The sequence below is a fragment of the Canis lupus genome, chromosome 1 (genome assembly GCF_003254725.2).
Source record: "Canis lupus dingo isolate Sandy chromosome 1, ASM325472v2, whole genome shotgun sequence".
Lineage (NCBI taxonomy): Eukaryota > Metazoa > Chordata > Mammalia > Carnivora > Canidae > Canis > Canis lupus.
Genome location: NC_064243.1, coordinates 79,939,200 through 79,966,494, shown reverse-complemented (window position 1 = coordinate 79,966,494; position 27,295 = coordinate 79,939,200). Strand labels below are relative to the sequence as shown.

The following is a 27,295-nucleotide window of genomic DNA, read 5'->3' as shown; positions in this document are numbered from 1 at the left end:
TTGCATTTTTACTTGAATTATCTGAATTAAAGAAAAAACCCATGATAAATCTCAACATAAATTGGACAGGTTCCTGTGTAATCTACGTTTCTCAGTTAGCATTCCCTCATGATAAAAAGAACAGTCAAGTACTTTGTGCATTCTACACTAGAGAGCATTTATCGCCAGTGAGAAAACAGTTTTTATGATAGCCAGTGTTGGTCTTTGCTTTTGAAAATTTGAAAAAACAGAACTGAATAAAAAAACACAGTAGTGATTAAGGGGTGAAAACAGATCTGAAGGGGACTATTTAGAGAACTGGATTGTTTATTAGCTAAGTAACAGAGCAGATTCAAGGTTGCATAAAAGGGTCTACCTGTGGTCAGTCATTACCACCTAATAATTTTTTATGAATGACATCTTGGAGAATGAAGAATGAAACCAATTACAATTTCTAATGGAACATTTGATCTAGTCAATGATTCTGAGGTACCAAATGCCTTCAGGAAGCTTTCTTCTCAGCTGGAACCTAATTTTACTGGAGCCATTTTACTCTGTATGATAATGCAGCCGTCCTTTGTGGCTTCTCTGAGGTCAAAAAGGCATCACTGTGTGCTGTTTAGGAGTACGTTTCTTTCTAAATAAGATCTGACTGGGTCATTACCCAGAAGCAATAATTGGGCCATCAGGGACAAGATGAGCTCAAAATGAAAGAATTATTCACTGGCTAAAGATGATAAGCCACTAAGGCAAAATCAGCAAAGACTGCAGATTATGTCATCAGGATTAGGCCTTTCTCTTGCTTATTTACATGGAAGGAGGAACTGACCAAATAAGGCTTGTTTAATAAACATTTTAAGGTGGCAGTTTTAGCCAGAATTTATTATTGCTATCCCCTCCTCCTAAAAGAGACGAAATAAGAAAATTTCCATTATTGTAAGCCAACCAATAGTTGGGGAGAAAATATTATGTGTATTTAGAGATAAAACAATATAATTTATGAAAATACTATCTAAACATGGCTATGAAGGAATTGGGCTACTTTCAATAAATTTTTAAAAAGCATTTCATATTTTTAAGATTAATAATTTGATTTCACATATAAAACATTATTATGAACAATGATTTTTACATCTGTAATTGTAGTAAAATGAATGCTTTGTAAACAGGCATTTTATATAAATGATACAGAAATATTTTCATTACCTGGGAACAAATACCTATGCTTTCACTTGCATTGTTTTTATTTTTTGTTATAAATCTGGAAATAGAGGATCAATGTGTTTTGCAGCTAAATTGTTAAACTGCCAAAAATAAAATAATAAAACTTCATCTTTAATTGCAACCCTCTAAGGGATTAGTTGCTTTCCTTTCTTGGTTTCCTTGAATGTAGAAAGTACTTCTTATGAATAGAAAACAATGAAAATAATAGCTCTATACCTACATATTTTCATATTTATTTTATTTTTATTTGGAGAGTTTTATTAAAAGTATATTGTCATACATGGTATGTATCTAGCTTTCTATTAACAAACCTATATTATATACAGCAGTAACGTGAATAGTATTTTCTCAGCTCAGTATTCAAAGGTATGCTTGCAAAGCACACGTTTATTCATGAGTTCTAGTGGGTGTACTCCTAAATATATGATGAAAATATGCCTTTAGATTTTGTGCATTCACATTCAGGCAATATAATTGTGGTCTTTCATTTAGTTTGAAAATTTGTTGTTTGCAATCTAGAGTAGTTGATTATTTGCGATCTATAGCAACATTGTGGTTAAAGCTCATAAAAGCCTATTTAAATCTATGATTTAAATGAGAAAGTGATTCAGTTGAGTCATTGTGAGAAAAGTGGGCTTAGTTACAACTTATAAATACATTGTAAGATGGTTAACTGTCCCAATTTGTCCAGAACTGGGAGATTTCCAAGAACACCAGTTTTTCAGGGCTAAAACCTGGATCACCCCAGGGCAAACTGGGAGGAGCTGATTACCCTAAATATGTCTTCTGTGGGCTGTACTGGAAAGAGCAACTCTACCCTGAATTCCAACTAAGGACAACACTGGGCAATTTCTACCATCTTATCTAAGGGCTTTATTGCAATGGAAATGAAGGAACAAGGCATGCAAATATCTTGGGAAAAAGTATCAGAGTAGGAAGGAAAGGATGTTAGGTTGTATTGTAAGTGTGAAGGGAAGCAATTGGAAAGTATTAAGTTGTGTGTAGCATGATCTGACTTATGATTGAATAGGCTGCAGGTGTAGGATAGGCTATTGGCTACAGAAGTCTGGAGTTTAGGGACAATACTTGGCTAGAATTTAGAGATACAAATCTAATGGTCATTGATATTTGTATTGGTGGCACTTAGGATCATAGGACTGGCTGGCTGCATCTGAAGAGTGAAGGAAAAAGTTAGAGACTAAATCCAAGGAACTTCAATATTTAGAGGTTAGAAAGAGGAGAAAGAGTTGACACAGGAGCCTATAAAGGAGAAGCCAGTAAGGCAGAAGTAAAACCAGGATAATTTATAACATCAAGAGAAGAAAGAGTCTCAAGAAGGAAGGAACAATTAAGGATGATAAATGCTGTTAGAATTTCAAATAAGCTGAAGGATTAATGATTTTAATTGGATTTGGTAGTATGTAGATAAAAGCATGACTGCAGTGGGTTTGAGGGAGCATGGGAGGAGGATAAATGGACCCAGACAGTGTGGTCTGATGACTGAAGTTACCACCATGTAAATTTCATTAAATGTAGTAGCATTAATGTTTTTAACAGCTGGGTTATATTTAAGTATATTGCTCACTTGTCATTTTTCATAAAATCATGCCTAATTCTAATTTGTGCTTTTTCTGAAAAGGTAGGGCATCTCTTCTGTGGCTATATTGCCCTTACAAGCAGGCTATGGCTACCATTATATAGCTATAATAAGATGACACACCCATACTTCTTGCCAAGATAATCTAGGTAAAATGAATCATAAGCTTAAACACTATGAGATCCAGATCATTATTGTTAACAGATCATTAGTCCTGGCCCTGATATATCAATATGGAATTGAAAGTCAACTTTCACCTTTTTTTTTTAAATATAATGACATCTTGGTCTTAAATTATAGTCATAATAGGGATAACAACGATAATTATGTTAGTACCTAACATTTTACTGTATTGAAGTTGCTTAATACAAGATCACAAGTGAATATGCTATTTTTCTTTCTTTTTTAGCACAGGATTTCAGTGTGAACAATTTCAGTATCAAGCACTGAGCATGCACATTGCATAGTGCTAAGGTTTAGGTGTTGAGAAAAAAAAGAAAAAAAAAGAATTAAGATCGATCCTGAGCTGGCTCTGACTATAGACTGATTCAGATTCAAATATGGGCCAGAATAAAAAATTGGACAAAGTTAAATTTTGCTTTGGATTACAACAAAATCTGCAAATAAGCAAAGCAAATGACAGACAAGAGGGCAAGGCTAGCTCTTCCAGAATGCCTTCCTTGTTCTTCATAGAAGCAAGCCCAATTTCTGTGGCCTCAGTACCACCATGGCGTGAGGCATGTTAAATCATAAGAACCCAGAGGTCCAGGCTTGCTACTTTTTCTAATATTATACTGGGCAAGAATCATTCTTAGAGGTAAAACTTCAATTAGCCTGTAGGAAAAAACAGGTTTGGGGATTAGACAGAGGTGGATGGCAATCTACTAGGTCTTATTTTGTGTCAAGAATTGATGTGCTAAAACAGGTAAACACCAATTACCTATGGAGAGGGTTTCTTGTTCAGATGCAAATTCTGATTCAGTAGGTCTCCAAGAGGAGATGGGTGCTGCTGGTCATGCCACAGACTTTCAGGAGTGAGGAGCTCAATGCTTACCATGGTGAATTATAGTAAGATGGGAAAGACAGGTTTTGGACAAATTGTGGAGGCTTCTGAAGATCAGATTGAAGAGTTAGAGTTTTAAATGTAGACGGTAGGGCACCTATTGATGGATTTAGATGAACTGCTATGAAATAAATCATGATTTTAGGACTAGTCATAGATAGACAACAAAGAGATCAAACAGGATGAGAACTTGAAAAGACTTGATGGGATTTGGAGAGATTTAAAATGTGTTTGAGAAAAGAAGACAGTAAAAATCCCAAAATTGTGAGACAAGATGAAGAGAAAAATATTTCCATTACAAAAATTGTTAAGCGAAGAATGTTGGTGGATGGTGAGAAATGAACACTGCCCCATTATATCTAGAGATATGCTACTATCATTAATAATATTGGCAGAAAATAAAAGAAAATCCAGCTGTTAGCTGAGAGCTAATAAATATGTGCATACCAAAAGAAGGTGAAAAGTTTTGGTGAAAAATTAAATGTTAAATTTTTGAAAGGATAGTATGATGAGCTGCAGAGTGAAGGAATAAAGGAAATGAATAGAAGAAATAGATATGAAACTTCTGGAGCAACATATAAACATTGCAGAGTAGAGAGCAAACAAGCTTCTATTGAGGTCTTATTCATAAAACATCAGCTGGAATGTGTCATTCAAGCTACTTACATAATTATAGCCCAACACTTTTGCTGCTTTTGCTATTTATGGGGCTCAGTTTATTACTTAAGGACTAGCACTTGAGGTGATTCATTAATTTTGTGTGTGTGTATGCATGTGTGTATTCTTTTTAAATTAAAGATGCCTACCCCACGTTTAACTCTAAGAAGATTTTGATTATGAAGTGGCTCTAATGAGGGTTATGATGATGGAGAAAGGCTTGAGCTCCTAGAATATATTTTTTGTTCTTGTATCAAATCATCTGGTAGTAGTGCTGTGGTAGGAACTTATTGTTATTTGCCAATATCTGTCTCTTTTTTCTGTAACACTGTACTTTTATTTACATAAATGCCCAGTTACAGACTAATTTCCCCAGCTTCTCTCATGACTAGATATCATCATTTTAGCCAATGTGATATGAGTAGAAGTGATTTATGAAACATTTTTAAAGAGGGAGAAGGCTGTACTCTCCTCCTGCAGTTTCCTTCTGTATCTACTTATTGGAACATTGACATGGTGGTAAAACAGCTTGGACTATGAAGAACAAGAGCGTGATACAGTGGGAGAGCAGAGCGATGAGATGATGTGAGCCTGGTTTCTTATATACATGAGTTGCCAATCACCCACACACTCAGACTCTTTAGAAAAAGATATACATCTCAATCTCTTGTATTTGGGACTTTGGGACAGCAGCACCCAAGCCTGCATTCTAATGAATACAAGGAACTTTGAGAAAGGTCAAAAGCTACTACTGTAGCTCTAGACCTTCCTTGCTAGCAGGCACCTTCTCATGTATCAGTGGGGTATTATGTATTAGAGTATCCTTCCACATTGACCTGTGTCCTAACCTTTACTTTTTCATCCGTTCCTCTCAGTTCTGGAAAACTGAATATTGTTTTCTCCCCAAAGCTCACTCTTCCACAAATACCCTCAATCCTATCCCTTAATTCTTGATTCATTAAATGGCATAACCTAGCCATTATCTCCTTGTTGTACAGTGACCTTCATTCCTGCTTTCAACTAGTTTCATTTTTCCAAAGATGTATAGTACTTCTTAAAAACCAGAAATGAAATATTCAGTTGAGGGTACTGTGGTTCCATATCTTAATTTCCTTTTATGTCAGACTACTTAAATGATGGGGCCATGTACATTGTCTTCATATAGTGCCCTACAAAAGCACTTCCATTCTAATTATGGTTATTGAAACTGCCTTTTTAAAAGGTCATCCTTTGTTTTTTTTGCCCCTGATTATGAAAGTAATAAACTCTAATTAAAAATAATCAGAAAGTATGAAGGACAGAGACCTAATCCATAATCTACCATCTAGAGTACATGAACATATAACAAACATGATTATAGAATATTTATTTTATCATAATACTAGGACATATGCCAAACGTTATATAATATTTATATTAGTTATATGATTCTTGCTATATATCCTAGTGTTTATAATATTTGGTATATATGACTATATATGATATTTGGTATAAATATTAAGATGTATGCTAAATGTTATATATAATAAAATTTCATATTATGCATTAAAATAATATTGAGTGTTCATACTAGTATTTACAGTTATGTCTGTTTTTATATTTCTTTTACATAATCATGCTATATGCACCTTATATTCTATGTACTTATTTATAATTTTTTAAGAGATTTGTTTATTTAATTCAGAGACAGAGAACAGAAGCAGTGGGGGGAGGAGCAGGGAAAGAGGGAGAAGCAGACTCCCCAATGTATGTGGAGGCCAACTCAGGGCTCTATCCCAGGACCCTGAGATCATGACCTGAGGTGAAACCAGGAGTCAGATGCCCAACGGGTTGAGCCACTGAGGTGCTTTGTGTTCTGATTTTTATTTTTTTAATTTTTTAAAATTATTTTTTTGTGTGTGTTCTGATTTTTTTGTTCTGATTTTTAAATTAATACTATAATTTGAATATCTTTCCTCACCAACAAATGGATCATGTTAATACTTAGAGAATATTGTATTAAAGTTTATTTTCAGAATTACTCCTTTAAACATTTATATCCTTATGGTAGAACATTTGGACTGTTTTCAGTTTTTGCCATTATAAATATTGTTAAACTATTTCTATGTGCCATGCTTGCTTTCTCCTTTTTGTTTTCATTGATGTTGGTTTTTTCCCCATGAAAAGTATTTTCTCTACAGTCTCCCATATCCAATACAAGCAGAATATGATGCAAATCTTTTTTTTTAATTTTTAAGATTTTTAAAAAAGATTTATTTATTCATGAGAGGCACAGAGAGAGAGGCAGAGATATAGGCAGAGGGAGAAGCAGGCTGTTCGCAGGAGCCCGATGCAGGACTCAATCCCAGATCCCGGGATCACGACCTAAGCTAAGCTGAAGGCAGCCACCCAACCGCTGAGCCAACCAGGCATCCCATAAGTGCAGATCAGATCTCACTTCTCCATCAAATCTGCTCATCTCTCTATCACAATTTATGTAGCTATTTCCCCATGCATTTTGGTAGTTATTATATGGTCTTCAGTTATGATTGTATGCATGTTGATAGTGAGATCTATAAAGGCAAGGGATAGGCTTCTATAACCTCTGATTGACTCAGCACCATTACTTCCTGAAAAGCTGCATCTCCTGTTTGAGAAACTTCATGTCTCACTTACATGGTGTGTGTGTGTGTGTGTGTGTGTGTGTGTGTGTGTGTGTGTGTGTGAGAGAGAGAGAGAGAGAGAGAGAGAGAGAGAGATGGAGAGAAAGAGAAATGGGAGTGTGAGGGGCTAGGCAGAGAGGTTAGAAGTTTTGTTCTACTTTACTTAGTATATAAGATGATCACTGCACCCAAGTCCCAGAATAAATTTTCCAAGGATAACTTGTCAGATTAAGTTTTATTATCAGCTCAATTGACATTTGAACAAGAACATAATGTTTATGACTCTAATGGAGTCATGGGGTGCCAAATGTGAGAAGGGTGACACGAGGATAAAAATGGAGCAGGGAGCAGCAAAGAAAAGAACTGGAGGTGTGGAAGCAGAAATGCACCAGAAGAGATAAATGGGTGGAGTGAAGTTACTCAGAATTAAGTCTACATTTAGAGACTAAGAACCAGAGCTTTCTTTTCACATAGCTCTGGTTAGCAGTCAGAGGTATAGAGGGTCTGGATTTTGGCTCTTGTCCTACCTAGTTCATCTAAGCCACATACTAAAAGGCCACATACTAATTCTTTCTTTCAGTTTGTGAAGTGGAGGCAGTACTTACTATCCTGACTATATCAGTGTAGCTTCAATATCCAATTATGTAACACATGTGCTTCAGAAAACTATACTCTGCAAATCTGTGACAGATTGCATTTTCTAAAGATGGCTGTGTAGCATTTCCTATCCCATGTGATTTTGCTACTCTCCCTTCAAGGTCCCCTTGCCCTTGAATTTAGATAGGCTTGTGACTCTTTCAACCGATACGGTATGGCAGATATGATGCCTATGAGACTTCCAAGGCTAGGCCATGAGAGACAATGAAGATTCTGCGTTGTTTTCTGCAACACACTCATGAGAGCCTTGTGCTACCATGTAAGAAGTCCAACTACCCTGAGGCTATTATTATGTTTTGGTGATGCATTGATCACATCAACAGGCCAGGTGTAGGTGCTGAGTGAAGATGCCTCCAAATGACTACAACCCCCTACCCCCATCAGACATTCTAGTCTTCTCAGCTGAGGCCCCAGACATCATGAAGCAGAGACAAGCATGTTTACTGTACTGTGTACCAATTCTTGACCCATAGACTCTTTGACCATGATGAAATGCTTGTTTGTGATCCAAAGTTTGGGATGGTTTGTTATACAGAAATTAAAACCAGAACCAAACCTAAGAGAGGACAGTCATTACTATCATGATCAGTTGGCTTAGGAAAATATACTAGTATCATCTGGCTTAATCTTTGACAAAAAGCAAAGGTGAATGAGTTTGAGGCTACAGTAGGAAGTCACAGAGATTTGACATCAGTGCATTTTTCAAAAGTGATGTCTCAGGACATGGAATATATGTGGACCCTTAGTCTATGACAAATTAGAGACCCCTTTCCCTGGCATCAGTTGGGATTGTGAAACTCATCAAGACATTCTGGCCTTGGCCTTTAACAATGAACCTTGGGTACGTGCAGGCTGCTTTAGTCGCCAAGTGCTCTTCTTGTGTCTCTGCCAGACCGAACATCATGAGCCAGCACATGCAGACTGTCGCCCTGATCCAGAGCAGCTGTCTAATTACAATTTTGTTATTATTAATTACAGAGTAGAAAATCATTTGTAATTAGCTCAGCCTAAATCATAGTTTAAACAGCCAAAAATTACATTACAAACTAAAGTGTAATTAAAGCACTACACTAAAGTGTTTATTTAAACCCAGTTTAGTTACTGCAAATTTTTCAATCAGCTTCTCAGGCTCATACATGGATTTAATTAGTCTCCAGTACTGACAGTTTAGTGCGTTTATTCATTAAGCATCAATATTGCCGAACAAATGTAAATAAAATATAGACAGAGATGCTTTAAAGGGGCAGTCACGAAACATCTGGGAGAGATAATGAGGCTGGGAAAGACGTGAATGTTAATCAGTCTCCCAAGCTGCTGGAGGAGCATTGGCTCTGGGAAGCATGGGATCTCAGTACTGAGCAAATCTGCAGAGTAGGTTTGGGCTGCGGGTTAACTGGAATGGTGTTGTGGGGTGGGGCAGAAGTCAATTTAATTCGATTCTTACCATTGCTCTAGGCTAGATCCCAGGTGACCTTCACAGAGTTCCGGATGGAGATAAAAAGGAACATCACATTCTGCCAACCTCTGGGGCTCTATGTATCTTCTTAAGAAACAGAAGAGCTTATAAAGGGATTTTCAGGATGAAGTAGCTTCTTTCTTGAAGAGTTTAGAGAAAGTGGTCTCTGTGATAATAAGTATCATGCACATTCCAAGGAGTAAATTTTCTATTCAAGGACTATTGTTCAGAAAACCACCCTTTACCACCCACACAAAAATACCTACACACACTTCTGAATGAGTTCTAGATTCTTGAAAGTATTCTTCAGGGCAGCTCTCCACATTGGTCAATAGGACTGCTGTTTCTCAACTTATTCTTGTAGTGTCTTGAATGCCTTCATAATCACCCTCATCATTTTTGCCTGAATTTATCTCCATAGCCTCCAGACACAATCCATTTTCCAGTCTTGTTCTCCTACCATCTTTTTTTTTTTCTTTTTTCATCCTACTGCCAGAACTATTTCTCTAGAATGGAAGCCCCTTTATGATAATCCTCTCCCTACAACTTTAGGGTAGCACCTCATTTCCTGCCAGTGTTCACCAGCTGCAACTTCTCCCACAAGACCCTCTGCAAACTGACCAGTCTTTGCTTCTCTGTCATTATCTCAGTACTCTGCCCTATGCCCTAATTCTTTAGGGTTCTCTAAAATCATCAGGCCATCTTTTACCTACCTGCCTTGCTTGGCTTGGCTTGGCCAAATCCAGTGCATCATTCAAAATTCAGCTCTGGGAATATCTTGTTCAGAAATGCTTTCTGATATTCTTGTTCAATTCTTCCTTGCAAGTGAGTACCCACCCCCAACATACACAATATTTCCATGTGGTTATCGCTTTTATGTCACAAACATCATATATAGTAATCATCTAGGCCTGCTGAGACCAATAAAAAATATGACCTCTTTGAATTAAAGGAAGTGACAATACATAATGACTTTAGGAAGTCATTATTCATTCTTCATTTCAGTATCCCCAACATCATCCATGGTGCTTTTCACACCCGAGATGCCATGTGAAATATATGATGCATGAAACATGGCACTATTATTTTGGGTGTTATTGATGATTACTGACCTTTCCTTTTTTTGAGATGAATTATAGTTTAGAAATAGTCATAAGTTATTTGAAGAAAATAATAAGTGACAATAGTAGTAATTGTGTCAAATGATTTTTTGGTAAAACAAAAAAATCATATATGACTAAAAGTAACTACATTTTGTAAAGTAGATGTGGATTAATTATTTCTGAGCGATTTTGTTAAATTTCTCAAATATAATAACATTATTAGAATAAGGATAATGCTAATTTGGCTGTTTTAAAAATATCTACAAAATGATTGTTATGATTATCTTATAGCATGTTTGTATTGCTAAATATTAGTATTGTTGCTGGATAGAAATATTTTGGCAAATTTTGCTTTATAAGTATGACGATGGTCGTGAACACATTCTAGAATCACATATTCTTCGGTGAGTACCAGTTTTGCCCTTACTGCCTTTGTGACATTCGGCAATATACATAACCACTGTGTGATTCAGTTTCCTCAGTTGTAAAGTGGGCATTATACTAATATCTGTTTCATAGGCTGTGGTAAGAATTAAAGTAGTTAATGCATATAAATCTTTTAGGATAATGCCTAGCATATAGTGGTGCTACATTATAGTTTGCAAGTTTTACTTTTATATTACTAGTATTATTTGCTTTCCTGAGATGTCACGTTTTATGTAGAAGCTTGGCACTGCTTAAATAAGTCATTGGTACTTGGGGCAATTTCATTCCAACCAAGTTAAAATAGTGGATCTTAACTTGTTGATATTTATCTAGTTATTTTGATTACCATTTGTGTTGATGGTATTGATTTTTTAGATGAGAATCAGATGATATATCCAGAGTATACCTGATAGTTCCTATTGGAATATATACACTTTATCTTCAAAATTTAAGAATGAATGGGGAGAGTAAATGTAAATTAAAACCATTTAAGACCAATGAAAGGATCTAGATTTGAGTTGCAAATTGTCAGGTTATGTCTCTTTGAAAATAAACAGTCTACAAAAGCATTGAAATCTTTGGTGTGCAGTTATGAGACAGTCAGATTTTGAGGACTTACTTGAATATATTTGACAAGAAAAGAAAGAACTGGCATTTGTCTCCAGTCATTGATGTTTTCCTTTGTTACCACTGAATATCCATATATAGAACAACTTTAGTACCATGTACTGATCTAGTTCTGGGAAAGAATTTTTTCTACTTAAGTTAAAGCTGATACTCCCAATGAATCTAAATAACCCTATAGAATTGCTCTTTTCAGAATAAGTCTTTGTTTGGTATTATGCCACTGGTTTAGATTGAGGAATGTCATCACAAACAATTCAGTGAGACTTGTCACTATTTGGTCTAAGAGTGATCTCCGTTCATGACACAACTCAAGATCCTTCTTATAAGAATCAATGAAAGAAATTTCTTTTTGTGTTTTTTTGTTTGTTCAGAACTTATTTTGACTCCTTTTTTGTATAGTTATCTAGAAAATCTAGAGTCAAATTCATGATCATCTCCTGGCAAACAAATGACATTTTGCAACACATAGTTTGTGTATTTATTTCTTCTCTGTTACTCTCAATTTCCCTTTTAATGCTTTGTTCAGCTATTTCAATATATTATAATTGAAAATACATATTATTGGATATGACATTATGTACTTATAAATACACCTTTATATGTTTTAGAATAAGGACAAGAATAAATGAAAAAATGGAGTAAGGAAAGTGAGAGAAAAGAAAAGGAAAAACAGAAGGAAAGAAAGAAAAAATAAAGGGAAAGGAAAGGAAAGGAAAGGAAAGGAAAGGAAAGGAAAGGAAAGGAAAGGAAAGGAAAGGAAAGGAAAGGGAAGGAAAGGAAAGGAAAAGAAAGATGGAAGAGGAAAAGTTTTGCAACTCCTTTAAGTTAGTCCAAATGTAGAGTAACATATGGTGAGATTTCTTATATGGTGTTATATTTATGTCTCTTATATGGCAAAGCAAATACATTATATTCCTTGTAGAGTGGGACACTATTAACAATGACTAATATCTATATCTGCACATGTGTGAGCTCCTTCACCCAATTCTCACTTTCAGAAATGTTTGCAGAACATTCTGTATTATCACAAGGAGTCATTTACTTGGGTGATAAGACATATATACGAAACATGTTGAGAATCCCAAAGCTGTGTAGATGCCAATAACTCAGAATAACACTTTTATCATGAAAATAAAGCTATCTGATGTGTGCTATTCTTTGCACAAGATGGTGTTCATTAAAAAGCAAAATCTCTCCTGACTTATAATACAGTTGCCCAAAACATGGGGTTACCATGCAAAATCGTTGAAATTATTTAAATTCCTCCTCCTTTTTGGTTTTCCCTTCCTTTTATTTTATTTGAAATGAATTCAGAATTCATTAGGAGAGCTTGTAGCAGCTTTCAACAAATTGATTGCTTCCACCAAAGTTCTTCACACCCTGACAGCAAATTGAAGTTTTCAAGGTTATAAAAAAAGTTGATCTTCAAGAAAATTTTTTTCTTTGAATATTCTTTTGCATTTTTCTTATACTGTACATTTAAAGTAAAGAATGAAAATTTAGGAGATGAATATGATATTGTTATAATGTGAATTGAGAGTACAAAATTCAAGCCAGTAAGTGGTCTGCAGTTTCATCTTAGAAACTAGGGAAGGAGGTAGTCTTACACATTATAGCTCTTGCCTCTAGGAGTATCTGGGTGACTCAGTAGGTTAAGCATCTGGCTCTTGATTTCAGTTTAGGTCATGATCTCAGGATTTTGGGATCAAACCCCAACCTGGGCTCTGCACTGAGCATGGAGCCTGCTTAAGATTCTTCCTCTCTTTCTCCCTCTGCCCCTCCCCCTGCTTGCTCCCTTTCTCTCTCTCTCAAAAAGGAAGAAAAAAAAATAGCCCTTGCCTTCAACAATATCTTTCCTTTCTTCCCCCAAAATTACTCAGAGGCTAAAACTCATAATGCCATAATTGGACAGAAAGTTTACTATATAAACCTCTCAGGGGGAAAATATGGTTTTCTTAAATTCATACTAATATGAACAAGCTAAGTATCTCCCAGCTTCAGGATCACAGTTAGGGCTTGAAGTCTGAGACAGTATGATCTCCAGGTGTAAATCTTTTTTTTAAAATATTTTATTTATTTATTCATGAGAGACACAGAGAGAGAGAGAGAGTGATATAGAGAGAGAGGCAGAGACACAGGCAGAGGGAGAAGCAGGCCCCATGTAGGGAGCCCAATGTGGGACTCAATCCCGGGTCTCCAGGATCAGGTCCTGGGCTGAAGGCAGTGCTAAACCACTGAGCCTCTCAGACTGTCTTTTTTTTTTTTTAAGATTCTATTTATTTATGACACACACACACACACAGAGAGAGAGAGAGAGAGAGAGAGACAGAGCTCCAGGTGTAAATCTGATTTATATTCCAATATCTAATGGTGGAAACTTGTGGTGCTTTCTCCCCTCCTACTTTTGCTAAGATATCATGGAGAGTAAAGCCTAAGTCTGCAGGTGCTCTAATGGGACAGAGAGAACAGAGCCTAGCATGTAGAGAACCGCCCTTAGAATGGATGATCTGGGATCCCTGGGTGGCGCAGCGGTTTAGCGCCTGCCTTTGGCCCAGGGCGCGATCCTGGAGACCCTGGATCGAATCCCACGTCGGGCTCCCGGTGCATGGAGCCTGCTTCTCCCTCTGCCTGTGTCTCTGCCTCTCTCTCTCTCTCTCTCTGTGACTATCATAAATTAAAAAAAAAAATTTAGAATGGATGATCTGCTATATGGATCCTGCTACATGGAACCACCCTTACAATATATGATCATTCTGAGATTGACTGAAAAGAACCCATTAGACTCAGTCTGATAGTTTTACAATTGAACTTCAGTTGAGGCCAAGTATCTGGGAAGAAGAATTACACTAAAGCTGAGACTTCCCACCACCACTGTCAAGAGATCTGAGTTTCTTCCTTAAGTAGGTGAAATGGAATATGCCCTTAAAAGAACACATACTAGAGCATTTATCACTGGAACAATTCCTGGCCCCTCTATTCCTAGAGATACAGTGCCATCAGATCAATCCAGACATCTCTGTTCATGTCACTTCTCTACTTGCAAGACCTTAATGGATAAGGTTCTTCCTCTTAGTATACCAGGTTTTATATGTATAATCCAATTACTTTTGGACCCCATGGCCCATTTGGTAGGGGTCTTTCCTCCTACCCTCAGTTTGTCTTTCTCTCTCTTTCTCAATAAGAACTTTATCCTCAGCCATTACCAGGATCCTACTGCAGTCTCAGTGAACCATCCAAAATGACAGTACTATCAGTGGCCTGACTTCAAGCATTCATTTGGTGTTCTGGCCAGCCCCCATTAGCCATAGTCTATTTGGGGATTGCCTTTGAATTCCTAGCATGATGTTCTCTTCTCATGTAACCTTCCTCTATGGTGTACAGCTCTGCTTATATGCTCTCAGATCCTTTTCTCACCATTTCTCCACTCTACTCTGTATATTATGTGGGCTAGATTTCCCAGGCTCTTTGGTCCACTGGCTTCCATCTGAGATAAGCTAATGTGAGACAGAGTTGGGATGTAAGAGGAAAGGAGGAGCTAGGGTATTATGCCTCTCTCACTCTGCTCAAGGTGGCTGTCACCTTGTGACACCTCTGTGATCACAGCTCCCAGTGGGTAGCTCTTGTTATGGTTTCAGGACTTGCCAGGTAGCCTAAACTCATCATCTCTGGTCACCACATCTTCTTTTGTCTCTCCAGCCCTAGAGGTGATAAGGGGTTGCTGCTGTTGCTCTTTTGTTACTTGGTTACCATAAGGCTTTCCAGGCCTTCCAGCTTTTTGGGAACAGATCCTCAGTTATTACAGTCTCTCTACTCAAATTCTTCTTTGAGGTGCTGTTTTCCTGAGTGAACTTTTATTGATGTGATATTCTTCATTATTTTCCTTCTCCTGGTTACCCAAACCAAGCTTTTCTCCATAACTAGTTATTTAGCAAGATGACTCTTACATTATAATGAAGAGCAAAATAATTCATTAACTTTTCCAGTTAAATGTCTAGAAGTTTACTTAATGTCATCAGACAGTGTGAAATGCATCCTAGGCCCACAGGATGATAAACAAAAGAGGAAGGTGTTTCTGGGCTTGTTGCTGATGGTGCTGGAAAATCAATCTCCTGTGAGAAACAGCTCCTAGCAATATAGATTGTTTGAACTACTTACCATTATGTCAAATTCACTTTAGCATCTGCAAACAGACATACTATATGAATACTCTAGAAGCAGTGTTTTCTCTGTTTGCACTTAAAGGCCTAAAGTTACATAATATTCATAATCAAGAAAGCTTAATTCAATAACAAGTCCTGTATTTAACCCTTAAATACTTAATGTCTTGAGTAGATTTCTCTCTCATAAAAAAATAATAATAATTCCTTCAAGACATAACTATTTAGAAGGAAACTTTCATTTTGAATGTTTATGTCTACCCATTCTCAGTTCCCTGAAGAGTCATTCCATTTATTTTCCACTTTGAGCAATGGTGATATTGCAGCTGGTTCAGTCAATGAAACTGAGTAAAACATTTTTCCATGAGACTTCAGCAAAGTGTACCAGCTGCTTCAATCCCAGGACAAATTAGGTACAAACCCCTTCAGGTGACTAGTCAAGGGTTTGGCTAGATTTCCTGTGTATATTTTTTTAAAGATTTTGTTTATTTATTCATGAGAGACAGAGAGAGAAAGAGAGGCAGAGACATAGGCAGAGGGAGAAGCAGGCTCCATGCAGGGAGCCTGATGTGGGATTCGGTCCCAGAATTCCAGGATCATGCCCTGGGCTGAAGGCAAGTGCTAAACTGCTGAGCCACCCAGGCATCCCCTTTCCTGTGTATATTGATGAGTACTGAGAAAATGACTGGATGGGGGATACAGGCATGTTCCACTTGGTGCTGACCAAGAAGGCAGAGGGAAAAGATTCTTGGGCTGTTACTCTTCAGAATATTTCATCATGGCCAGGGACTCCCTGCCATTTTTCAAGTCATACTTTTGTAACCAGAGCATCGTGCATTTAATCATTTATTCATTCAAATGCTCCCCTCCTGGTTCCTTGCTCCACACCTTCCTGCTAATGACCTGGAAAGAAGGGCTCAGGCTCTTTATGTTCACATGCAGTTCTTTTATAACAGAAATAGACTTCCTTATGTACTTTATTATATTTTGTAAAATCTTGCCTGACCACCCAAAACTGCAATGGTGTAGTCATAACTCTTTATGGCTTGTGTTTAGGGCTGGTTTTCAACTGTATTGCAGCCATGCCATGCATCAAGGATGTGGTGCCGGAGAGCGCCTGGGTGGCTCAGTTGGGTCATGAGTTCAAACCTTACATTAGACACGGGACCTACCTAAGAAAAAAAGACGATGATTGTTTTGGTGGGGGGAGGGGTATTATGGAAGTGCACTTCAGGTGGTTTAAGTAACATAGAAGACAGAGAAGGCATCCTTGACTAAGTGACATTTGTGATGAGATCTGAAGGATGAGTGGAAGTTATCTAAAAAATGTTTCTGTTATCTAAAAAATATATGTTGGGTCTAGGGGAAGGAAGGGTGGCAGTTCCAGTAAGAGGGAGCAGCATGTACTAAGATGTGACAGAAAGAACAGTGATGAAAGCTGAAGGAATCAAAGACTAGAATGTCTAGTCTAGTCTAGGAAAGGTGGATCCTGGCCAGGTAAATGAAGACGGAGCAGTGGCGGGACTCTTGGATAGGTTTGTAAAATATGTTGTACAGTTCAAACTTTATCCTAAAGGCAAAGGGACAGCTTTTCAGCAAAGGTGGTCATTCCTAGAAGACCTTTCTTCAGAGTGAAAAAACAGTGTTTTGAGGTGTGTTAAGAGTACGAGATAAGAAAGATGCCTATTACTGTAACTCAAGTAAGACAATTGGCAATGGTCAGGGCTGAATTCTAATTAGCGGGATTGGAGATGGAAGAAATGGATAGATTCAAAAGGCATTTAAGAGCTAGGGCTATTTGTGATTTATCATACGTAGTGCAGCTCTAATAGTTTGTTTCAAATGTATATACACATATATTTACATACATATATTTGTGTATATAATATTGCATTATATATAAAGTTATAATTTCTATACTACCTATATCTTCTATTTCAAAAATGAGGACCCATTGGTTATCGATGAAGCAAAATGCTTGGAGTTATACCTATCTTGGAAAAATCTGGGATTTTGATGTTTACACTGATCTTCCCAATTGTCTTATAAACCCCTAAAGGGGTATATAATGATGTCTCTCACAGCACCTAGCCAGAGTTGAGCACATATTAGGTGCTCAGTAATGTTTGATGAGCTCAAATGTGCCTGTGTGAAATTCAACAACTAAGCAATCTAACCAATGTCAACACAAATTCTGAACTATTCCTACATGAAGGGTTGCTGGATTGTTCGTTTCTGATATGTTAGATAGAATGTATTTAGTAGGTAGTGATAAACAATGTGGTATTTCTGGAATATCTGGAGTCTCATGACCCCGTGGCCAACACTGAGTTCATCATACTTCCAGTTCATAAACACATTTGCCCTGAGGTTGTTTGAGAGACAGAGGGCTTTCATTTAATGTGAAGCTGTATTATTGATTTTTTTCTTTCATACATAGTGGGGGTGTGATAACCCAGACCTTATATTTATTAGCCCGACTAATCATTAGTAGTTGTTGAACTTCAGAGAGTTCAGGACTTTGGTTGAATTTCAAGTACTCAAGTCTGGATGCTCATCAGAGTGTACATGAACTAGAGAAATCCTTAAAGATCTCTTTCTTGTTCCTGAACTATATAAATTGCATTCTCTGTATTTTTGGGTTACATTGTTAAATTTCAGTCCTGTTAGTTCTAGGGACCTCTTAAACATAAAGATTTATCTTTTTCTTACCATGGGAGGGTGCAAGAATATATTATTTCAAATAGTCTTTGTACAGCATGGTACATTAGAAATGACTTAGTGGCCAAATACGCTAAATTGAAGACAATTTTAACCACTTACAGTATGAAGTAGAACACATAACTTACCTTTTTGGCTCTTGTTCCTTTATTTATTGAATAGGAGTCAACATAATGTAATTCACAGGATATTAATATTAAATACAAAACACAAAGAGGTGGTTTGTTTTGTTTTGTTTTGTTTTACATAGCCTGGCATATAGTAGATGGTTAAAAAAAAAAAAAAAGCTAAGTACACCATCATGATCTTTTTTATTATCAACTTCTCTAATTAGAGATTGAGCTGGGATTATCTAATGATTCTTAGCTACCACTCTCTGACTTCCAAATAAACTATGACCATCTAAAGAGCCATATCCATGATGAATTGATTTTGTATTTCCCATACCACTTATCGCAGTCTTCACCTAGTATATACTCAGTAAAGTTTTTTGAATAAATTCATGAAATAAACTTATTGAAGAGGTTGTGAAATTTTCTCTGTCACAGAGAATGTTATGACAAACAAGTGTGTCCCTGTAAACATTTTGAGAGGAGAAGGCCTCATTCACTGTTATATTCCTGGTTCCTGTCTCACAGTAGAGACTTAATAGATATTTGTCATTGAATGAATAAATAAGTGAATGGATGAAAATAATGACCTATTCCAACCTACGATGATTTTGTGATGCAAGACCCTGAGTAGAGAGAAAATCTATCATTATGCAAAGTAGGATATACCTTGGGTAGCCTGTAAGAAAAGACCTCAAAAAGGAAGAGAAAAATTGCAGAGAAAATGGATTTGGTTTGAGAAAACTCCTTATGAGGATACTAATATTATTTTAAGTAAATTCTAGGACTCAAGGACAGGTTTTTGAGTTATGGCAGAAACCAGGAGATGGGGTGTTTTTATTGAAAATATAAACCAACTTATAATGTGACATAATTTGGAGGGAGATAAGGTTTATCTCTATTATTCATATCCTTTTTGTTTCTTTACGTTTTTTTTTTTTTTTCTTCAATCTTCCAAGCGTTGACCACTCACTTTTAACTACACTGTATGCTGTCTGGTATCCTGAAGTTTTTCTCACTGGTCATTCAACAATTACAAACATTTATGAAGCATAGTTGGACACTGGTGGTTTACTATCCAAATACTGATAGATTCCTTTTACTTACTCCCTATACCCATCCTCTGACTTTTGCCTGCTTTACTTATAGCTACCTGTACCTGCAGCCCTTTTCCAAAAGTTATCCTTGGGTCACTGAAACAGCATCACCCAGATATAGCTGGAAGTATCTGGGAGTTTACAACATTTTACAGGTAGCCTGTAGCAAAGGGTGGACTGATGGCCAGTTGATCTACCCTAGCAGCAAGATAACTCTGTGATATCAGTTATGTTCAGATCTTCCTGTGAAATAGGACTGGGTCTGGAAATTACCTGAAATTGTATCATTTCTTGGTTTCTCTCTCTGTCCTACTGTACTACTTCCTCACTAATATTATCTCTTGGGATAATTTTCTTAATAAATCACCTACACAGGTACCCTCATCTCAGGGTCTGCTTTTTGAAAACTTGAGTAAAGATATTGAAACACTACCACAGGCCAGGTTTCTCTGTAATTCTGTTCGAAATACTCTTCACCAGATATCCACTGACCACTGAAGTTAAGATGGGGGGTGCTCCAATTACTTTTGTGGTAATAATTCCGGATTATCCAGAAGTTATTTGTTTCTAACCTGCTCTTAAATAAATATAGTTTCCTACTCAGTTTTCAGTCCAATTTTCTGTGATTATTTAACCACCTCTGTGGTCTTAAAAATTCTTTTCTCCCAAACTCCTCTAACTTTGACTTCAAATCAAAGAAGCTGGCTTGAGTTGACAAATAAACATTTCTAATTTTAGTCTTCATCTAGTAGTTGGACACATTTCTCAGCTGGTTCAGGCCTAGGATTTTATGTTCTTTCTTATCCCTCTACAAGCTTGGAATGACGGCAGGGGAAGTGAAGCTTCAGGTACTCTGCTAGACCAGATTCAAAGATAGCTGAAACTATGTCTTGGAAAATAGCACCAGGTTAGCAGTTATTGGTTCTATGTCTCCAAAATTCTAAATGAAACACCTTTAAAAAAAGAAAAAAGAAGGAAATTTGCCACACTCTTTCAGCTAAGAATAAGTCAACTTACTGTGGTACAGATGTCTTACTTGTAACTAGGTCTGTTGAATGGAACCAACACCAGCATTGGCTCCTGCTGTATCATTGTTATCTTGAAAGACAACAAGGATATCTTTCAATTATATACTACCTATTCCTAGAATTGAATAGGCAAGACCTCATTCATACTATCTCAAGAAATGGGTGGGTAACTTTCTAATGCAAAGAAAATACTCTCAACAGGGCCACCAAAATGCTCTCTTTTCTCTAGTATCCATACCAATGCCAACATTTTGTAGCAAACCAAGTAGTTGTTTGTGTGGAAAGGAGAAAGAAAGATTCTTAGAAATAGATGGGGACAGAGGGAGGTGGGCATATTCTATTCCACCCATGATTATTAGTGAAATAATAATAGGCAGATGAAGGACAACTGACTAAAAGTCAACATTGAGAATTTAGGAAGAAAAAAGTTGAAATAAAAATTTGTCTGGTAATGAGTAAAACTAACTAAAGAAGTGTTAAAACTAAACATTATAAAAAAAATAAAAAGCCTACACCTTGTAAATTTGGTTTCAATTTTAAAATTTGTCTGAAGAATACACACAATGTATGGAAAAATAATTTGAAACTACAAATTGATTCTAACTCCAGATTTTATTTTGATACAGATCAGGAAATTAAAAGGTTTAGAGACAAATAAAAATTGGAACATCCTTTTATGTAAGGAACAATAATTTTGTATATTGTTGATTAGTTTTATATAGGATAAGATTATATTTTGAAAACCTTAAAAGTAACCACAAAATAGAATTTATAGCTTTGAAATCACTATAGACCAGTGGAGGCAGGAATATAGTAAAAGTGAGGAGAGGGGTACTTGCTGGATTGGTCAGTAGAGCATGTGGGTCAATTTTGGGATCATAATTCAAGCCCCACATTGGGTGTAGAGATTACTTAGAAATAAAAAGGAAGAAAAAAGTGAAAATATATTTTAAAGAAAGGTTTTTTGAGATGTACAAAAATAATTATAAATAGTTTAAGTTAACCTGATGAAAACAATCTAGACATGGCTAAAAGCAAAATTTTTTGTGATGTTACATTATCATATTCCTTTTTTATTTTTTTAATTTTTTAAGATTTTATTTATTCATTTGACAGGGAGAGAGAGAGAGAGCACAAGCAGGAGGAGCTGCAGGCAGAGGGAGAGGGAGAAGCAAGCTCCTTGCTGATCAGGGAGCTTGTTCCCAGGACCTTGGGACCATGACCTGAGCCGAAGGCAGATGCTTAACCAACTGAGCCACCCAGGTGCCCCAAATTGGCATATTCTTAATGTAAAACATAATTAGCCTGGGTGTAGTGCATTAAAGAATAAATTTTAAAATAAAATATACATTTTACAGTGGATATGAAATACAAGCTAGTCATGAAAATAGTATCAATAATTCAAAAGCAAAAATAGAAATACAAAGAGTAATTGATTCTAGTATAATGGTGCAGGAGATTTTATTGGAATTAAAAAATTTAATGTTTTTATATCTACACACTCATACAACTCATACATACATACACAGACACAAGACTAGCAAGACTACATATTCTTTTCAAGATTCTATAAACATTTCAAAAGTAATCATATACTAGCCACCAAGACATGTACAGATTTTTAAAAAATTTTTAAATTAGCAAAAAAATTTAAAATAATAAAACACCAAGAGTGAATCTTTTAAGGTAAAATAAACATAATATTAAATAACTATTGTGGGAAAAGAAATCAAATTTTGCAATACAGATTTTAAAAAAATCAAATTTAAATTCTACACATCAAAAATTATGAGATGTGACCAAAATGATAAAGAGAGACCAATGCAGAGCTTTAAGTGTTTACTTTATTTGAAAATAAGCATGATAGAAGTGATTAAAACAGTTTACGAAGTTATAAAACAAATAATAAACTTACCTAAAGAAAAGAGAATCTGATAAAAGTAGAAATCATTGAATTAAAATAAAGAGTTGATTTGATACATCCATATTTTGTTGAAAAAATGTTAAAATGAGAAGCTCCTAAAAAATCTGATTAAGTGGATTATGACACATAAAGAGAAATGAAAAAAAAATCTAATAATATAGTCTTTTTATCATTCACATCCCTAAAACACATCTGGTTAGTATTTCAGCTGACAAACTGTCAGAGACACAGTCTTAAATATTGTTGCCTGATCTCAAAAAAAAAGGAAAGAAAACATAATTAAATTATTTCAAATTTTCAAACCAGTTTCTAAAGAAAACTAAAGCTTAGTCTTCTGTTTCCTAAGATGCTGGTTAGGAAATAATAGAGACAGGATTCAGATTTAGGATTTGCTTGATCCTAACACTTCAATGTCCTGTAAACTTGCACAGAACACTTTTCATATAATTCCAGGTTTCCAATTTAGTTAACATGAAGGCATCTCTTGGAGTGTCAGCTTGGACAGTTACAGGTGACTTTCTCTGGCAGTCTTCTGCAAATGATCACAGGGACTAGATCACAAGGTACAAGAGAAATCTTGTTCTAAGGAGAAATCTAAAAAGGAGAATTTAGTTGGAAGTTGCAACAATAATAACAGTGAAAAAAGGAATGTGTGAGGGCAAGTTCCCCTTCCACTAAACTTCATTGACTAAATGGAGGGCAAATTTGCATATTTCCCAAGGTCTAAATATGGGTGCTGAAGAAGCAAGCAGATCTGAGCTCATGGTAAAAGGAATTCCACTCAAGAAGGGCTCCTTGAGGCAAAGATAAGACCCCAATGAGGGAGGTTAGTTGGAAAACCCCAGTAGGACCCAGTAGGACCCCCAGTAGACCCCCCCTTGTCCTTGCCAAATAGGTTCAGCCAAATCCGAGCAAAGAATTCCTAAGGAACCCACACCTACAGTGCTCCAGGAGAAAAGAAATCAGCTTTCTAAACATCCTGACAGATGGTGTACCAACAGATGACACTAATTCCAGATCAATATTGCTTTGATCAAGTATATCTTGTCTACTGTTTTCTCTCTTTCTTTTTCCACCACAGCCATAAAGGAGCCAAGCAGAAGCTGGGGAATGGAAGAGAAGGTAGAGAGAGGAAGAAGGAAGAGGTTGACCACACCTACATTTTCCATGGGTTTCCGTTTAGGGTAGTTGAGACCTAGAAAAAGGAAGAAGCTTTAAGTAGGACAAGAGTCTAGTGTTCTGATATTATATGGATGCAATCTGCTAATTATTGAAACAAAATAAATCTTATGACTAAAAAAGACTTTTAAGAAGTTGCTTCTGGCCTGACATTTATCCAAGAGATGGCAAAGAATGAACTCCTAGAATTGGATTGAAAGGGAGAAAGAAAAGAAGAAAAGAAAAGAAAGAAAAGAAAAGAAAGAAAAGAAAAGAAAAGAAAAGAGAGAAAGAAAAGAAAGAGTACAAATTTCCAGTTATAAAATAAATAAGTGATGTGTGTGTCATGCACAACATGGGGAATATAGTTATTGATACTGTAGTGCATATTTGAAAGCTGCTAGAGACTTAAAAATCCTCATAATAAGAAAAAACACATTTGTAACTATGTATAGTGATGGATGTCAGCTAGACTTATTGTGGTGAGCATTTTGTAATATATACAAATACCGAATCATTATGTAGTACTCTTAAAACTAACATAGTATGTCATTTATACCTCAAAAAGAAGTAATAAAGTTGGCTTTGACTTTCATGCTATCAAATCCAACTCATTAAAAAATTTTTTGCAAATATTCACTAAATACCTATCGTATACCAGGCACTGGGGTTTCAGAGATGAACAAAACAGACAAGATCACTGCACTCATTTCAATTATATTGTGGTAAGACACTTAGCTGGTAGATAAATAAACAATTAGATATCAGCATGAATTTTATGTATAGAATAAAGTTTCAGTGATGTGATACCAAATTTATTAGGGGAATACTTAAGATAGGGTGGTCAGTAGTGACTCCTCTGAGGAGCAATTTAAGCTGAGGTCAGAATGACCACAGGAATCCAGCATGCAAGCTATGGGAAAAATGCATCACAAGCAGAGGAATCACCTATGAAAAGACATGAGATGGACATAAGCTAGGTGCAAGCTAGAAATACAAAGGGCAGGGTGGGTTTGAACACCATGGACAAGGGACATAATAAGCTGGGACAAGACTGGAGATAGTGGGAGGGGCAAAGAACCAGAGACCTCTGTAAGGTAGAGATATGGACTTAATTTTATCTTAAGTGATAGAAAACAACATAGGGTTAGGAACAGGAAATGATGTATCTGGTTTACATTTTGCAAAGATCTCCCTGGGTGCTCTAGGGAAAATGAACAGTGGGATGCTAGAGCTGGCTTCATGGCTTCAAGAGTCTATTGCTGAATTTCCAGAAATTTTGCAATCCCTTTGTTTAACACAGTCATTCTTGAAATTGGCCATGGCAGAAGGATTTATACCATGGAAATTGGCAAATGCTACAAGCAAGGTTTTCCCCTCCCTGTTAAACATTTACCAGCACACTACTGAAAACAGATAATAGGCATGCAAAAAACCTGGGAAACCAGTCAGGAAAGATGTTCCATATTCATGGATTCAAAAAATTACTATTGTAAAGATGGCCATAATACCCTAAGCTAGTTTTAGATTTAGTGAAGTCCCTATCAAAATTCCAGTGGCATTTTTCACAGAAATTAAAAAAAAAAAAAATCCTAAAATGTGTATGGAACTACAAAAGACCCTGAATAACTAAAGCAATCTTGAAAGAGAATAATAAAATTGGGGGCATCACACTTCCTAATTTAAAATGATATTGCAAAGCTTGTTAATTATTTGTTAATTCAGTATGATTCTGGCTTGGAAACAGACACATAGACCAATGGAGCATACATAAGAGCCCAGAAAGAAACTCTGACATATACTGTCAATTAATATTTGACAAGAGAGCCAAAAATACTCAATAGGAAAGGATAAGCAACCCTTCCATAAATCGTGCTTGAAAAACTAGATAATCACATGCAGAAGAATGAAATTGAACACCTATCTTACACCACGCAAAAAAAAAATAACTAAAATGGATTAAAGATTTAAACATAAGACCTGAAACATAGGGAGAAATTTTCTTGACATTGATCTTGGCAACAGTTGTTTTTATAGATGTGACACCAAAAGTGCAAGCAATAAAAGCAAAAATAAATATGTGATACTACATCCAACTAAAGGCTTCTGCACAGGAAAATAAATAACAAAATGAAAAAGCAACCTACCAAATGGAGAAAATATTTGCAAACCATATCTGATAAGGGGTTAATGTCCAACTATATAAGGAACTCCTGCAACTCAATAGCAAAAAAAACCTAGCAGTCCCATTAAAAAAATAGCCAGAGGACCTGAATAGACATTTTTCCAAAGAAGACATATAAATGGCCTGCAGGTTCATGAATATGTGCTCAATATCACTAATAATCACAGAAATGCAAATCCAAACCAATGAAATATCACCTCACACCTGTTAGAATGGCTATTATCAAAAAGACAAGAGATAACAAGTATTGGTGACGATATGGAGAAAAGAGAACACTTATGCATGGTTGATATGGTTGTAAATTGGTCACTATGGAAAAAAATATGGAGGTTCCTCAAAAAATTAAAAATGAAGCTACCAGCAATTTCATTCGTAGGTATACATCCAAAGGAAATGACACCATGAACTTGAAGAGACATCTGTACTCTCATGTTCATTGCATCATTATTCAGAGCAGCAAAGATATGGAAACAACTTAAGAGTCTGTCTGCGGATGAATGGCTAAAGAAGATGTGGTATGTATATGTATGTACACACACACACACGCACACACACACACACACACACTGAGATAATATTTAGCCATGATAAAGAATGAAATCTTGCCATCATATGTAACAACATGGATGGACCTTGAAGACATTTTTCTAAGTAAGAGAGAAAGACAAATACTGGATATCTGTTTATATGTGTAAACTAAAAAGGCCAAACTCAGGAGCAGAGAGTAGATGGTGGTTGCAAGGGGCAAGGGTTGTTGAGATAGGGGAGATGGGCAGATGTTGTTCAAAGGTTATTATTGTAAGATCAATAAGCTCAAAAAAAAATAAGCTCTGGAGATTTAATGTACAGCATGATGAGTTAACAATACTGTATTTATATACTATAAAGTTGCTAAGAGAATAAATTCTAAATGTTCTCACCGTAAAAAAAAAAAAAATGGGGTGATTGAGGTGTTAACTAACCCGACTGTGGTCATCATTTTGCAATATATAAGTGTATCAAATCATCAATTGTATGCCTTGTACCTATACAATGGGATGTGTCAGTTATATCGCAATGAAGCTGCAGGGGGGTTGACCTTAAGAAATCAAGCCAGTAAATCTAATTATCCAGAGGATCACATTTTATGCCACGGTTGTTTCTCCTTTCACCATTGGGTGTCGCTGCGGAACATGGATTCATTGAAGCATGGTGAAGTCCTTTAGAATTGCAGACACATGATGGTGACCCAGGGACATATGGCTAAACAGCTGGCACTCCAGTAGGTACTTATACACTGTCACAAGCACAGTAGTAACTGAGGTCAGAATTACTTGCCTGACAGTGATTTCTCAAGACTTAGAAGTTGAAGTCAGCCTTCCATGTGGTTCCATTGAGCTGCAGTACAGCTCCACTGTCCCTTTAGCTGTGCACATGCAGTGTCATAGCTCTTTAGTACATCATTTCCCAGTGCAAAGAAATCCTTTGCCAGCTCCAAAACTTAT

At 36.3% G+C, this 27,295-nt stretch overlaps 1 long non-coding RNA gene across 1 annotated transcript in view; it reads left to right on the top strand.

Annotated features, from left to right (window-relative positions):
- The window catches only part of LOC112644680 (uncharacterized), a 195,305-nt gene extending 168,309 nt beyond the window's left edge, over nucleotides 1–26,996 (top strand). Inside the window, exon 4 of the long non-coding RNA XR_003126638.3 lies at nucleotides 23,550–26,996. This is a non-coding gene — a long non-coding RNA (uncharacterized LOC112644680). The remainder of the gene's footprint in view (nucleotides 1–23,549) is intronic.
- Nucleotides 26,997–27,295: the final 299 nt, after the last annotated feature.